The following is a 14,298-nucleotide window of genomic DNA, read 5'->3' as shown; positions in this document are numbered from 1 at the left end:
TGTGGTTGCATAGGGCTGCCTACACAAAACTCATTACTGGCTCAGGGCTGGTTATGCCCCTTTGGCTAGTTGCTGCACAGTTGGCTAGCTGCATTTTTTTCATCACCTACTTTTAAGTACAGGCTGTACAGGCCCTTTACGCCCTACTCTTACAGCATATCAGTCCCTTTAAGGTCAGGATTTCAGAGCACTTTTAGTTTTAAGAGACGGCCTCTGATTGAGTGGGAACATGTGACTGGGTGCTCTCAGTGTGTGTGAGGAGGGGATTTGGAGGGGAATAGCAGACAGCTGGAAGATATCAGAGCATGACAGGGGGCAGGGTTTGAAGAGGACCAGCTCTGGGTTTATGGCTGGGAGGGAGCTGGAGAAAGAGGCTTGTGACAGAGCTGGGGTAAGAAGCCTTCCTGAAATGAAAAGAGAAGTAGTAGATGGAAGCCAGAGCAGATGGCTGCTTCTCTACATAAAGCCTGGAGTAAAGGGAGGGTTTGGATTCCCTTATTTGCAATAATGAACCTTGTCATGGAATGGGAAGTGGAAAACTTATCTTCACACTATCTCCCATTGTCCAGGAGTCTATTGGTTGAGTGTCTGCAGTGTAAGTACTGGTCAAACCTTTAATTACAAAATATTGACCAAAAGAGGTGTGTGTGTGTGTGTGTGTGTGTGGGGGGGGGGGAATGCAGACTTCTTCCCTTCTCATCCATTCCCTGGCCTAGTTTTCAGTCAGCACTAATGGGCAGGAAGTAGGAACCTTATGAAGTGTCATTATTATGTGCTCATGCCGGCCCATTATTCAGCCATGCCTCCAGAAGTTCCATGCTTTCCTCCAGTAAGAGCACTCATAAACCAGTCAGGAAAAAGCACTAAGAGGCATCCCCATGATGATGCTTCAATCTCTTCTTCCTCTTCAGCAGGAGTCAAACAAGGCTGGCTTATGGCACTTCAGTAAATTGTTTTTTGGGGGACAATGAAGGGAGTGGGGGTGGGGAAGAGGCTATCCATTTGTGCTCCAGAGTCTAAGCTTGCATTTAAAACAAGTCTCTTGCTCTACTCTCTAGTCCTTAGTATAGCAATGATAACCTTCAGAATGTGCGCCAAGTGGAAACTGGTGCAGTGACGCCTTTCACCCATGATTTGGCGACTGAGAATATAGGCACAAATGGGGATCTTGAGGGAGGTCCTCCTGAAATTACTCCTTGTGGTGAGATGATAGCATGATGAATATTTTTTTCTGAAGCGCAAGAATAAAGGACACATACATCAATTATTTAATCAACTGATTGATTGCTGATTCCCCCTCATGGTTAAGTAGATTATTTGTAAACAGGTCTAATCCACTGCATGGCTCTCTTCTCATTTCATAAAGAGTAAAAAATAAAATGAAATATTTCAATGCAAATTTCATTTAAAATGTCAATGCAGGAAAATAGAAAGCTTTCAATAAAATACTTGTTCAAAAAATTTCATTCAGCTCTAATAATTTAGTCCAGACAATCATTGTAACCTTAACCTACAAATTTCCTTGAACAACACATTTGATTCCTGTAGTGGGGCGGTCACCCTGCTCCGGTTAGGAAGAGGCGGGCTGAGCTGGGGAGCTCAGGCCTGGTGACCTCCCAGGCTGAGGCCTGACAGAAAGGCCTAAGGAGGTAGTGGGGCTGCAGGGAAAGGCAGCAGGTCCAACCCCCTAGCCAATGATGAGTGGCCATTCCAGAATGCAGTTTGCCCCTGAGTAAAGGGGCTAGATGAGGACTGGCAGTAGGTCACTGAGGTGAAGTGGGTTTAGGGGATTGGAGTTCCCCGGGGAGGGGAGATCCAGATTGTGGGGGCATTGCTGTGGGGCAGCACCCCAAAGTAAGGGGGTCCGAGAGGGGCACGGGACCTGAAGTACTATAAGTGGTGTAGATCAGGAGGAAGCAGGCACCGGTAGGAAGACACCGGCCAGCAGGAGGTGCTCCGAGGCTGGAACTGAGCTAATTCCCGGAAAACCAGCAGGAGGCACTGAGGCGGTGAGTGCCCTCCGTGCTACAATTCCATTCACCATTCTTTTTCTTCACATACACCTATACGAATTAGAAGCCTGCATATTTTTGCGCATTTCAAAGATCTTTCAGCCATTTCAAAAGAACTCTTTGAACCCATTTAAGGGAGGAGACCTTTCAGGTGCGTACAAAATTGTCAAACTTTCTAAGGATCCCCTACCTCCCTTTTTGGGTCTGAGTGGATGGCCTACTTGGAGTTATTTCTGTTAGCATGTTGATGAACACTTTACCCAAGGGGTTCTCTTTGTTTCCTAGCTAAATACAATTTGGAATGCTAAAGTACATAGAAAAAAAACATAAATCTAACCTACTGCTATAGCAGATAGAGTTCATCTCAAACAGCAACACATCAACTGTCAGTCACAAACTGTCCCATTAGGATGACAGATGATAATAATTAATAATAGTTAATAATTGTTAATGTTTCCACCACAGAAGAGTTCCTGTTCAGTAAATAGCTGGTCTAAATGCTGTCTTTAATTATACTAATCGGTGATTACCATTTTTTAGCCCACAGTTAAGCAATGAAACACAATAAGGCAAGAATCATTAGCCTTAATACCAGCCACAAGAGTGAGTGGCTTTTAAACGTCCTTGGTGAGTTTGTTAGAAGAAAAAATGCCTGCATTGTCGCAATTTATTACAATTGACCATTGATTGGTTTGTATTTAAAGCAAAGTTTAACTACAAAACCATCAGCTTAATGAATTCACCATATCGTTCACAAATGAGAGTAATCGAAGAGTTTTGTGGATAAGAGCATAAATTGAACAGGGAACTATTTTGTGGCTCGGAGATGAGTCTTGCCTCATTATGGGCCTGCTCCTGCTCCCACCAAGTCCATGGTAAAACTTCTATTTATTTCAGTAGTGCACGATCAGACCACTGAGGAGATGGGGGCGCATGTGTGTGTGTGTATATGCATTTTCAAATCAACAGTAAATGTCAAGTGTGACAATGAATAAGTGAAATGAATGTCCCTTGTGACTGTAATAAAGAAGGATTAAGATAGATGGGATCATACTATCCCTTCAGTAGCAATAATATGTAGCTCTCTTAGAGCATTCTTCATCCATAGACCTCAAAGGGCTTTACAAAGGAGATGGGAAACTGAAGCACAGAGAGGTGAAGTGACTTGCCCAAGGTCATTCAGCAGCTAGTCAGTGGCAGAGCTGGGAATAGAAATCAGATCTTGAGTCCCAGTCCTGTGCTCCATTACGCTATGTGGCTTCTCTCTATGTAGAAATTACATGGGAAGAATGACATTATTTGTTTGAAGAAAAGAGGTTTACATTGATACATGACTCTCCCTTTCTCTTGTAGATAGAACAAGAATAATTATGGGCAAGGATGCATTGTATAGACCCTCCTATCTGGTTGGAAAAGGTTTTAAAGTGTTGTTATCCCCGAGCAAGGGAATCTCAAGGGAGAGAAAAAAGTTAGCTTAGAAATTATTTGCTTTCTCTGTAGAGACTGTGGAGACTGGGAATGGGACTGACCTCAGGTGGAGATGATTGTTCCCTTAAGTAAGAGGATTTTGAGCTTTAAAAGAGAGGCTCTGAAAGTCACTGGCTCTAGAGTTTCAAGGAACAGGGAACAAACAAGTGAGACTCACTCACTTGAAGGCAAGAAAAAGCCATTTGTTTTGCAAGAGAGACAAGTGGATGAAGTAAAATCTTTGATTGGACCAATTTCTGTTGGTGAGAGACAAGCTTTCGAGCTTCACAGAGCTCTTACTCAGGTCTGGGAAATAAACTGTCACAGCTAAATACAAGATGGAACAGATTGTTTAGCACAGTAGTTAACACATATTTCAAAGGACCATTCAAGGTGAAGTGGCCTGTTAACAATTCTCCAGTCACACGGGGAAATGAGGATGAGGAAAAGGTGTGGGTGTGTGCGTGTGCGGCAAGGGGAGGAGGGCGGTTTAGCGGGTTACAGATTGTTGTAATGAGCCATAAATCCAGTGTCTCTATTCAGTCCATGTTTTTTAGTGTCTAGAAAAGATTTTTGTTTTGCAAGTAATTTGGCCCATAGGAAGACTAGTTTTTGCTGTGGTTGCTGGTCAGTGAACTGGTCAGTTCCAGCTGGGGTCTGTCTGTAAACTTACACAAATGTTTTTTCAAAGATTTTTCTCTTTCAATATCTAACCCTATTGCTCTCAGGTATAATGGGTTTGATGTTGGCTTTATGCACAAATATTATAAAATTTTATTTGGGGTGCGAATAAGAAACAAGAGACAATATGAAAAGAGAAGAGGACATGCCAATTAGCCTGTGCCAATGTGGTGACCTCTGCTCCTAGGTGAATGTCTTAGTGGTCTCCTATGATGAGACCCAGTTGAGTAGGAAGTCTGGAGGGGAAAAGTTGTCCACAGTCTCCGAGGCCCTCCACTGCCCATCTGGAGGTAAGTCTTTCCTTTGTGGCAGGACATGTGTGGTCTGCTCTGATATTTGGCATTGTTGCAAGAAATAACTTTTCCTTCTTAAAAAAAATTCACCCCATCTTCTAGGCTGAGCACTAATACGGTTTATTCAGATCACAATAATGTCTGTTTCCCTCATTCCAGTCAGCTGTTCTTATTGAGCCTCTGCATGAAAGATGAAGAGCCAGTGACTGCAGCTTGCCTTGTGTGTGTGACACAAACGTGGTGTCCAGACACCTCTCCTACTAAGGTTTGGCTATGGAAGACCTTGTTAAGTTATGGAGGAAAGGTACTGAACTTCAAAAGAGATCTTGGAATCTAAATCGATATAGTGAGACTGTATTACTTATAGCTAGAGAAGTTTAGAAACTAGTAAAAGACGTGAGGCTGTTCTAGCTTATGCCAGGGACAAGGCCGGTCTCTGGTTAGCCTCAAGATCCTGGGATGTAAAGATGATGTAAATATTGCAACTCAGATATAGCCCAGGATCGGGGCCGATATCGTAAGTCAGCCTAAGTATTGGCACCTGCATTTGCACACATGCTCACGTAAGCAATATGTGTAGCTGAGGAAAAGCACCTAAGTTTTAAATATACCTCCCAACGAAGGGCTTGTGAACACTGTTGCAATGGTGCAGCTGCAGTGCTTCAGTGAAGACATTACCTACCCCAATGGGAGGGTTCTCCCTTCCACACAGGTACTCCACCTCCCCGAGAGGTAGCAGCTAGGCTGACAGGAGGAGTCTCCCATTGACCTAGTGCTGTCTACACTGGGGGTTAGGTTGGTTTAACTGTGTCACTCAGTGGATTTTTCACACCCCTCAGCAACGTTGTTATACTGGCCTAATTTCCTAGTGTAGGCCTAAGAAGCTAAGAGATGTTCACACCTCAATACAACTGTGATCTAAGGTGACTGGGATCTGTGCTGTTTAACTATAAATCACTTTCTCTACAGTATTTTATTACTTTAAATGGAGTCTGAATTCCTGAGTTGGAATTATACCTGAAATTACATTTCTACTGCTTGTGTGAAAATCCATGAAAACCCAGTGGTTTTGTAGCTGTGTCAGTCCCAGGATATTGAAAAGACAAGGTGCGTGAGGCAGTATCTTTTACTGAAAAAAGAAAAGGAGTACTTGTGGCACCTTAGAGACTAACCAATTTATTTGAGCATGAGCTTTCGTGAGCGACAGCTCACTTCATTGGATGCATACCGTGGAAACTGCAGAAGACATTATATACACACAGAGACCATGAAACAATACCTCCTCCCACCCCACTGTCCTGCTGGTAATAGCTTATCTAAAGTGATCATCAAGTTGGGCCATTTCCAGCACAAATCCAGGTTTTCTCACCCTCCGCCCCCACACACAAACTCACTCTCCTGCTGGTAATAGCCCATCCAAAGTGACCACTCTCTTCACAATGTGTACGATAATCAAGGTGGGCCATTTCCTGCACAAATCCAGGTTCTCTCACTCCCTCACCCCCCTCCAAAAACCACACTAACAAACTCACTCTCCTGCTGGTAATAGCTTATCCAAAGTGACCACTCTCCCTACAATGTGCATGATAATCAAGGTGGGCCATTTCCAGCACAAAACCTGGATTTGTGTTGGAAATGGCCCAACTTGATGATCACTTTAGATAAGCTATTACCAGCAGGAGAGTGAGTTTGTGTGTGTATGGGGGTGTGTGTGTGTGTGTGTGTGAGAAAACCTGGATTTGTGCTGGAAATGGCCCACCTTGATTATCATGCACATTGTAGGGAGAGTGGTCACTTTGGATAAGCTATTACCAGCAGGAGAGTGAGTTTGTGTGTGTGTGGTTTTTGGAGGGGGGTGAGGGAGTGAGAGAACCTGGATTTGTGCAGGAAATGGCCCACCTTGATTATCATACACATTGTGAAGAGAGTGGTCACTTTGGATGGGCTATTACCAGCAGGAGAGTGAGTTTGTGTGTGTCGGGGGGCAGAGGGTGAGAGAACCTGGATTTGTGCTGGAAATGGCCCAACTTGATGATCACTTTAGATAAGCTATTACCAGCAGGACAGTGGGGTGGGAGGAGGTATTGTTTCATGGTCTCTGTGTGTATATAATGTCTTCTGCAGTTTCCACGGTATGCATCCGATGAAGTGAGCTGTAGCTCACGAAAGCTCATGCTCAAATAAATTGGTTAGTCTCTAAGGTGCCACAAGTACTCCTTTTCTTTTTGCGAATACAGACTAACACGGCTGTTACTCTGAAACCTATCTTTTATTGGACCAGCTTCTGTTGGTGAAAGAGACAAACTACTGAGCTTACTGTAAGCTGGTCCAATAAAAGATATTACCTCACCCACCTAAGCCACGAAAAGTAATGTTTGGTTTTGCAGTGTAGTGCATCGCAGTGTACTTGACAGATTTATGTTAGATTTCTTGCCATTGAATAGGCAGCAATAAAAGTAGAACCTAGTTTATCTCCGGATGAGCTAAGTACACTTTCCACTCTGAAAGTACATGGCATTTTGTACAGCTAGTGTAGCAAACAATCTTCTGATAAATTCTGTTATGTACACGATTTACAAGAATGAAAGGCTTGAATATTAGGTAGTTTCATGCCCTTACAAACCAAATTCTCTTCCTAACCTCAGTGGGAATACTAGGGCACATAAGCCAATCTGAGGTCATATCCTAAGAGGCAGCTGGAACCACTGAGGGTCAGTGACTCTCTGGCAGAATTTGGTGGGAGGGAAGAGGCTCACAAGTCTTCAGCTGAAGCGCATGTTAGATGAGAAAATCAGCGAAGGGTAGCAATCTATAGTGACTTTCTTTTGGGCAGGGAATGGAGGGCTGCCCACCTGATGCCATGTACAAGTTAAGGTTAGACTTCACATGTGGGGAAAAATAATGTGGCTTTATTCTCTGAGTTATAAATTGTTGCTGAGTCTCACCTCAAGGATGGCTGCAGTTCAGTGGTGAGTGAAACTCTCTCTAGTTTTATATCATTTTGTGAAGTGCTCAGGGATGAAAATCACTATATCAACATTTCCTTTTTTCACGAATATAAAAACAAAATGGGAGACTCTTTTCAGAAGCTGGTACATACACAGAGAAGTTATTAAATATATATAGAACCACATCGGCACCATCCTAGAAGGAACTGGACTGGAGAGTCGCTGTGAAATAGGTATAATATGTACTACTTGGGTGTTGCAATGCTTAATTAATTAGGGCTGGATTCTGATCCTCTTACTGAATAGCGCCCAATTCTACAGGGGTTCTCAACCTTTTGCTTTCTGAGGCCCCCCAGTGTGCTATTAAAAACTCCATGGCCCACCTGTGCCACAACAACCGTTTTTCTGCATATCCAGTAGATTAAAAGCCAGGGCTGATATTAGGGGGTAGCAAGAAGGGCAACTGCGCGGGGCCCCACACCACAAGGAGCCATGCAAAGCTAATTTGCTCAGGCTTCGGCCTCAGCTCCAAGAGACGGGGCTCGGGCTTCGGCTTTCTGTCCTGGGTCCCAGCAACTCTAACGCCAGCCCTGCTCTCTAGTTTATTTTGACAGACCACCTGAAACCTGCTTATGGCCTCCCATAGGGCCACGGACCCCTGGTTGAGAACCTCTGCAATTCTCCATGTGTCCCCATTGATTTCAATAGGACCACTTAAGGAGTAAGGTAGTATTTAAGAGAAATAAGCGTATCAAAATCTGGCTCTCATTTCATTAGTAATTATAGGGGTTAAAATAAAAGTGCAGAGTTCTGGCTTGTGTTGGAGAGGATTTAACTAGTTCGCAACACTCCCATTTTCTGGAAGGATCAGGTTTGATCCATAAACTTCATGCATCTTTCACTTGAATTCATATGAGCCCACTGTATTCTACTTCTGGAGGGGTCACTCCTTCAGATTTAAACCATATGGAGAGGCATATGTTTCAAATCCTCACTTTTATAGCAAGAAAATGCATCGAGTTATGTCACAGTACTCAAGATGGCAAGTCTGACTCTAGTGATGTGCATTTGAAACAAACCAAAACCCAGAGATCCTTGAATGGATATATTCCAGTATACATCAGAATCTCAAAACCCGTTTACTGAATGGTGGGCTCGAGTGTATTTTTGCTTTTTCTAACAGAGGGGTAGTTTCCAATAGCTGAAACCTTTAAAAAGCTGTGGATTGTAGGCTATTTAAGTTTGAGAGTTAGGCACTAAAAATATTCTGTTTCATTAAAGTATCTTGATTCAGCTATGTGGTGCTCAGCACCTCTGCGACCTGATGACTATTTCCCTGCTTTACACTCCCAACTCTGGTATCTCAGCCATCTCTGAAAAAATTATCTGCAATAGTCCCAATCAAGGTTTTCTAGATGTATATTCTATCTTAGAAGATTGTCTGCTTCCAGATACTACACTCTGGGTATAGATCCCATTCTATTTCCTCTCTCTCTCTCTTTTTTTCCCCCCACTTTTAAATTCTTAAACATTTTTTTATTGTTATGCTTCATCTCATAGAAAACCTTAATTTGTTAGAATACATAACACACAAGTGTTGAGCCTGCAAATGTTGCGACCTCTCTACTCAAATAATGATATTTGCTTGAAAAATTAAATCTCATAAAAGATACTCAAGAGGGGGTTAATATCAGCAAGCACATCTCAATTTCTAAAAATCAGCCATAGTAATAATTACCACTGAGGTCCTTATAATAATAGTATTATTATTTTATAAGCGTAAACTGATCAGTACTAACTGTACCACTATGATGTAAGTAGGTATGATACCTATTTTATAGAACAGTAAATAGAGGCACAAAGTAATTAAGGGCCTTCTTGGAGTTAAATGTGCTCAAAAGTAATGCTTAAGTGGAATGTAGGCCTTGTGTTAGTCATCAACCCAGAAATGGATTTCACCCAGGTGTTTAGCCAATTTACCCAGGATGGGTTAGTCCCCTGCACTAATAATTAGAGCAGGGCATATAGTTGACATTTCAGTTTGGCCAGCAAACTGAAAAATCAGGGGAAATATTTGGTTCAGTTCGGAAAACATAGGTGCTGGAACTAGGAGTGCTGGGGATGCTGCAGCACCCCCTGGCCTGAAGTGGTTTCCATTATATACAGGGTTTACAATTTGGTTCAATGGCTCTCAGCACCCCCACTATAAAAATAGTTCCAGCACCTCTGCCTGAAAATGTTTGGAACGTCAGCAAATCAGAAAGTTCAATTCTTAAAAGGTTTGGAACTTGTCAGCCAATCGGAAAAGTCTGTCTTGGGCTTCAGAAAACTGTGTCCATGGTTGTGTCTATTATAACCTTTAATCATGTGGTTAGGGCACCTGCCCGGGATGGGGGAGACCCAGCTTTGAATCCCTACTGTGCAGCAGGGATACACACTCAGATGTCCCCCTTCCAGATGAGTATCCTATACACCAGACTCTCACAGGCTAGTCTGAGGTGGTTTGCTTTCAGGGTATTTCTACACTATATGTGCTTCAGTGGCAATGCTGTAGCTACGATGCCGCAGTGTAAACACTTGCTATAGCAATGGAAGGGGGTTTTCCATCAATGTAGTAAATCCAACCCCTCAAGAGTGGGTAGCTAGATAGATGGTAAAATTATTTTTCCACCTAGCAGTGTCTGTACCAGGGATTAGTTCAGTTTAACAACATTTCCCAGGGGTGTGAATTTTTCACACTCTAGAGCGATGTAGCTAGGTTGACCTACATTTTAGGTGCAGACCAGGTCTTAGTCACTCCTGTTGAAGCTGTTCTAATTTACCAATCTACTAGAATTCTTTGAGGGGGTCAACAAGCATGTGGACAAGGGGGATCCAGTGGATATAGTGTACTTAGATTTTCAGAAAGTCTTTGACAAGGTCCTTCTCCAAAGGCTCTTAAGCAAAGTAAGCTCTCATGGGATAAGAGGGAAGGTCCTCTCATGGATCAGTAACTGGTTAAAAGAAAACAAAGGGTAGGAATAAATGGTCAGTTTTCAGAGTGGAGAGAAGTAAATAGTGGTGTCCCCCAGGGGTCTGTACTGGGACCAGTACTATTCAACGTATTCATAAATGATCTGGAAAAAGGGATAAACAACGAGGTGGCAAAATTTGCCGATGATACAAAACTACTCAAGATGGTTAATTCCAAAGCAGACTGCAAATAGTTACAAAGGGATCTCACAAAATGGGGGTGACTGGACAACTGAAATGAAATGAAATTCATGAATGAAATGCAGATGAAATTCAATGCTGATAAATGCAAAGTCATGCACATTGGAAAACATAATCCCAACTATACATATACAATGATGCGGTCTAAATTAGCTGTTATCACTCAAGAAAGATTTTGGAGTCATTGTGGCTAGTTCTCTGAAAACATCCACTCAATGTGCAGAGGCAGTCAAAAAAGTGAACAGAATGTTGGGAATCATTAGGAAAGGGATAGAAAATATCATATTGCCTCTCTATAAGTCCATGGTACGCTTACATCTTGAATACTGCGTGCAGTCCTGGTCGCCCCATCGCAAAAAGATATATTGGCATTGGAATTGGAACAGGTACAGAACAGGGCAACAAAAATTATTAGGAGTATGGAACAGCTTCCGTATGAGGAGAGATTAATAAGACTTGGACTTTTCATCTTGGGAAAGAGATGACTAAGGGGGATATGACAGAGGTCTATAAAAGCATGACTGGTGTGGAAAAAGTAAATAAGGAAGTGTTATTTACTCCTTCTCATAACACAAGAACTAGGGGTCACCAAATGAAATTAACAGGCACAGGTTTAAAACAAACAAAAGGAAGTATTTCTTCACACAATGCACAATCAACTTGTGGAACTCTTTGCCAGAGAATGTTGTCATGGCCAAGACTATAACAGAATTCAAAAAAGAACTAGATAAGTTCATGGAGGATAGATCCATCATTGTCTATTAGCCAGGATGGGCAGGGATGGTGTCCCTAGAAATCTCTGTTTGCCAGAAACTGGGCATGGGTGACTGGGAATGAATGGATCACTAGGTGGTTACCTGTTCTGTTCATTCCTTCTGGGGCATCTGGCATTGGTCACTGTCAGAAGACAGGATACTGAGCTAGATGGACCGTTAGGCTGACCCAGTATGGCCATTCTTATGTTCTTGTATAAACACATTGGCCAAAAGGCGAGAGGGAGAATGACATTATAGCTGGGTGATTAAGGCACTCACCTGGGAGATAAGAGATGTGGATTCAAATCCCTCCTTTGAATCAGGCAAAGAGAAGATTTGCTCAAATGTACTAATAACAAAGGGCTTGCTCCAATTGTCATTAGCTGCAATAGAAGCGGGATGAGGGTGTCTGTGTGTGTGTGTGTGTCTAAATAGTTAGAGATACAAAAGGCAGAATTTATCATTCAACCTCACTGAACAAAACCATTGTAACTTATTTTTTTCTGAAAAATAGAAGGTAGGAAACCTTATATTCTGTGCCTCTACTTGTGAGAAATCTAGTACACAGCTCTGTACTTGCACATTTGCTTATTACAGTGGTTAGGTCAGTCATTGAGGTCTGGGAAACCTATGTTCCCTTCTCCTCACCTGGCAGAGGGGTAACTGAGCTGGAGCCTCTCACATCCTGGAGAAGTTCCTTAACAACTGGGCTAAAAGTTATAAGGGCAAGGGCACTGGAACACTTTTTATAGTGGGGATACTGAGAGCCACTGAACCAAACTGTAAACCCTGCATACGATGGAAACCACTTCAACCCCTATACCATGCCACCCTTACTTCTGTACTGCTGCTGGCGGCGGCTCTGCCTTCAGAGCTGAGCTCCCGTCCGGCAGCCGCCATTCTCCAGCCACCCAGCTCTGAGGGCAGCAGCCCAGAAGTAAGGGTGGCAATACCGCTGTTGACTGGTTTTAGGATGGCCGGAGACCAGCCAAGAGATTCGTCTCCCTACCCGCATCTATCATTGGGGTTTAAGCTTTCCCCCCCAAAAGAGTGCAGGAGTAAAACTCAGGTACATTTATTAGACTAACAACAGTTCAACAAGGTAAGTAAACTGGGTATGCTATAAAGGGCTCCCAACACAGGTAAGTAAAGTAAATTGGCAAAGGCGACACTATAACTATACTGACTGTGACCAAAAGGGTTTACTCCCTCCCCGAGACGGGTCCCAGGTAAGGGGTATGGAGGACTCAAAAGGTCTCTACCATATCTTGCAGCTTGTCTGGAGCCTCCTGACCTCATGGCACCCAGGTCCAGGACCGACCAGGTGACTTGGCAGGGTGAGAAGTGGACCTCAGGCAACAGGTACGTGGTAACTCTGCTTAGTGCTGGTGATTCTTCTTCCTTCTTCCCTGCGGCATCATACGGATGAGAGGGTGGCAGCTAGCAGCTCTCCTTTGCGTGCAAGTGTGTTAAATCCTCCCACAAACGTAAGGCGCGGTGTTCTGTCTTTCGCACCTGAGTACAGCACTCTGCCACTCAGATGGGCAGCACTCTCCCTTAGATGCGCTAACCCTTATATGCCCTGCTGTTACTGGGCAGATCGCATGTCACATGGTTGCCCGGTTTCCTGCCTTTCGGCAAAAAGGGCAGGTAACTGTCCCTAAGGAGGGGGAAGAAAGTCAGCCAAGTTGGATTCCTAGTTGTTGTTGATAGGAATTCAAGATGGCGCGTGGGTATTAACAACTAGAACAGAAATACGAAAATTCTCCCCCTACACCGTGACCCCCCTACCATAGCTTTGTTCACCCCTTTTGGGTCAGGACCCAAGTTTGAGAAATGCTACTTTAGCCCACATAAGCGTGTCCTAGATTTCTAACACACGACATCACTAACAGAAGCTAGCCCAGCACCCCGATTTTCTCATTGTTAGCGAATGGATTAACACCCTCCCCGACACCCAAATCCTCAATGCACAACATATTCACGATAACAGTGCACGAAGTCTCCAGGGAAGATATTTGTGAACCATTACAGGATAGCAACTGCAGGCTCAGAAGACCCAGCAAGGGCTGGCAGTGCCCTCCCGCTTGCCTGGGGCAGGCCATTACTGCACAAGGCCGAGCAGTAACAAACAACAAAGCCCAGGATGACAGCGCCAGCTGGCCTCATTACAGCTCATTACATTATATGTACCCCTCCTCCCCCAGCCCCGCCATGCACAGCGCGCAAGACCACCCTGGACCGGAGCCCTGCAGCTCGTTCCCAGCACGTGCACCAGCATTTCATAACGGTTTCTTGCTCCTCACTTGCGCTCAAAGGGGAGGAGGGCGGTAATTAATTCCACCGGCCCATTGCACCGCTGCCTGTCCTGTGGCCACAAGCCCCCTGAGCTGCCCCCCGGCTCAGCCCTGCTCTTTCATTTCCGTGGTGCCCTGTCCCGCTGCCTCCTTCCCCTTTGCAGCCCTGCCGCTGCCCCCTCCCGTGTGCGTGGCCGCCTCAGGCTCGGTGCAGGGAGGGACCTTCCCTGCGTCACATTCCCCCAGAAAGTCCGGCCGGCCAGCTCCCGGGCGCGCAATTCCCAGCCGCTGCCTCCAGATGGCGCCCGTTCACCAGGCCCGGCCCGGCCGGCTCAGCGGGAGCCAAGAGAAGACCCCGCAGCGCGCAGTGCGGGGAGCAACCTGGCGCGGGGCTTCCAGGGGACGCATCCCGAGCCGCCCGACGCCCACCCCCCGGGAACGCTGAAATCCGCAAAGCAAAGCTGGGGCGTCCCGCTACTGCCCGTCAGCCCCCAAACGGGCACAAGCACCAGGGGCGGGGGGCCGCGATACAAGATAGAGAACCCCGCCCCTGTGTCCCAGCCAGCACCTTCCTCCCCGTCCCGTTGGAGCCCCCTCCCCGCTAACGCTGGTGCTGGAGAAAAGCCCCCCCT

The 14,298-nt window shown here is 44.9% G+C and overlaps 1 long non-coding RNA gene across 1 annotated transcript in view; it reads right to left on the bottom strand.

Moving 5' to 3' along the window:
* The window catches only part of LOC125630663 (uncharacterized), a 76,647-nt gene that overhangs the window by 61,760 nt on the left and 589 nt on the right, over positions 1-14,298 (bottom strand). The window lies entirely within an intron of this gene.

Source organism: Caretta caretta, chromosome 1, assembly GCF_965140235.1.
Source record: "Caretta caretta isolate rCarCar2 chromosome 1, rCarCar1.hap1, whole genome shotgun sequence".
Taxonomy (NCBI): Eukaryota; Metazoa; Chordata; order Testudines; family Cheloniidae; genus Caretta; species Caretta caretta.
This window is presented reverse-complemented; position numbering and strand designations above follow the sequence as displayed.